This window comes from Bison bison, unplaced genomic scaffold (assembly GCF_000754665.1).
Source record: "Bison bison bison isolate TAMUID 2011002044 unplaced genomic scaffold, Bison_UMD1.0 scf7180017864383, whole genome shotgun sequence".
In the NCBI taxonomy this organism is placed as follows: domain Eukaryota; kingdom Metazoa; phylum Chordata; class Mammalia; order Artiodactyla; family Bovidae; genus Bison; species Bison bison.
The window spans coordinates 8,146,662-8,149,491 of record NW_011494955.1 but is presented as its reverse complement, the minus strand read 5'-3'; positions in this window follow the sequence as shown (position 1 = coordinate 8,149,491).

Sequence of the window (2,830 nt, the reverse complement as noted above, 5' to 3'; positions counted from 1 at the left end):
TTCAGTAGAATCCGTCTAGGCTAAAAGATGCATGTGCACACATGGAAGAATCCTGAGATATACCAAATATGGACTGTGAACCAGGCAAATCAAAATGATTGGTCAAAGGAAAACCAGAAGAAATGCCCCATATAAGTGATTCAAACTGCCACGAGGGCACAACTCAGGGACTCTCCCTGAGTCTGCCCATGTGTCTATCCACATATACTATACTCTTTTTCTCACTTAATGAATACTTTACTTGCTTCGCTACTTTCCATCTTTGTGGAAACTCTTTTCTGCAAAGTCAAAGGGCCAGAGCCCTTGTCACTGACACTGGTCTTATGGTTAGGATCTGGTGTTTTCACCACAGTGACCCAGCCTCAAGCTCTGGCTGGTAACCCAAGCTCCACTCCAAGTTGGTGCAGGCCGAGGTTGCCCGAGATCATATTGACCACAAACTGAAAATATTCAGAAAAAAATTCCAGGAGGTTCCAAAAAGCAAAACTTGAATTTGCCCTGCCCTGGCAACTATTTATATAGCTTTTAATGTTACATATATAATCATCTACATAGCATTTACATTGTATATACAGCTATTTACATAACATTTACATTGTATGAGATATTACAAGTAATCTAGAGATGATTTAAAGTATATGAGAAGATTGCATAGGTTATATGCAGATACTAGGCAATTTCATCCAAGAGACTTGAGAATTCAAGTTGGTAGGGGGGAGGGGGGAGGCTGTCCTGGAACCAATCCCCTGAGGATACCTAGGGAGGGTTATATAAGAAAAAAGAAGCAGACCACTCCTCCTTGTGGTATGGATCTGTATACTTGAGCATTACTTTGGGTGGGGGCAGGGTGCAGTGCATATTAAAAAACAGAGGCATTACTTTGCCAACAAACGACCATCTAGTCAAAGCTATGGTTTTTCCAGTAGTCATATATGGATGTGAGAGTTGGATCATAAAGAAAGCTGAGTGCCGAAAAATTGATGCTTTTGAACTGTGGTGTTGGAGAAGACTCCTGAGAGCCCCTTGGACTGTAAGGAGATCCAACCAGTCAGTCCTAAAGGAAATCAGTCCTGAATATTCATTGAAAGGACTGATGCTGAAGCTGAAGCTCCAATACTTTGGCCACCTGATGTGAAGAGACGACTCATTTGAAAAGACCCTGATGCTGGGAAAGGTTGAGGGCAGGAGGAAAAAGGCGTGACAGAGGATGAGATAGTTGGATGGCATCACCGACTTGATGGACATGGGTTTGAGCAAGCTCAGGGAGCAGGTGATGAACAGGGAAGCCTGGCATGCTGCAGTCCATGGGGTTGCAAAGAGTCAGACACGACTGAGCTGAACTGAACTGAACTGAAGGTGCAGTGCATACATAGAGAGTCTGGGGACAAACCACTCAAAGTAGATACAAACACATCTGTGTCCAAAAGGAAGGCTAAGCGCGACTTTCTACCTCCCTTCCCACCCTAAATTTCATGAAATGACCAAAAAATAATTATTTACTTAAAAATAAGCTTCTTTCAGGACTTCCCTGGTGGACCAGTGGCTAGAACTCCACAGTCTCAATGCAGGAGGCCCAAGTTCAGTCCTTGGTCAGGCAGCTAGATTCATATACCACAACTAAGAGTTCTCATGCCACACCTTAAATAAAAGATCCAACATGTGTTGCAGTGAAAAAGGAAAAAAGAAGAATGAGTTTTTCTCTTTCCTTTTCCTGAGAACAAAGAGAATAAAGACATCAGTGAGCAGACCTGAACACTCCTACTTTTTTTACTTTCACTGAAAGTCACTCAGTCGTGTCTGACTCTTGGCAACCCCATGGACCATCCAGTCCATGAAATTCTCCAGGCCCATACAGCCCATGGAATTCTCCAGGCCAGAATACTGGGATGGGTAGCCTTTCCCTTCTCCAGGGGAACTTCCCAACCTAGGGATCAAATCAGGGTCTTCTGCATTGCAGGCAGATTCTTTACCAGCTGAGCTATCAGGGAAGCCCTTTTTACTTTAACTGCTCCTAACTCTATATGTCTATAACTAAGTTTGCTTTTCTGCCCCCTAACTCTGCAGGAGTTCCACTTCACACCTATTTTCCTTTGACTCTATGCTAAATATCCTGTGTCCGGTGTTTACTCTTACAACACCCTTCCCCTTGTAGTTACATATCAGAGCCACCAAACTGCCAGACTCAATTACTGGGTTATTGGCACCAGCGCATGACTGTCTTTGGGGCAATGCAACAGAAGGAAATCAAGATCCTAAACACCTCCTCATCAACTCCTGACCGCAAGCCTCATCTTACAGAAGCCCCTAGGCTCCTCATGGGAAAGGGGGCACAGTTCTTTAGGCATGAGCCTACTGTGTGCCCCTCTCCACTGGCTGAGAATTGAAGCCACATTTCTATTTCCTCCAAACTCTGTCTCCATATTTTTCATTCGGCTTCTGTGAGTAAAGGAAGTCAAGATTTTGGCCAACAACAATTCCCACCCTAAATTTCATGAAAATGATCATTAAAAAAAAAAAAAAAAAAAGGAAATTAAAATAGGCTTACTTCAGGACTTCCCTGGTGGTCCAGTGGCTAAAACTCCACACTCTCAACACAAGAGGCCCGAGTTCGGTCCCTGGTCGGGGAACTAGATCCACATACCACAATTAAGTTTGCATGCCGCAACTAAAAAAAGGAAAAGATCCCACATGCTGCATCTAAGACCTGACACAGTCACATAAATAAAAATAAGTGTTTTAACATATAGACTTATTTCTGGGTGTGCCATTGTTTACCCGGTGTTACGGAAGTTTAATGTTCAGACATAAACATGGCAGCGGTGGCGGGGGG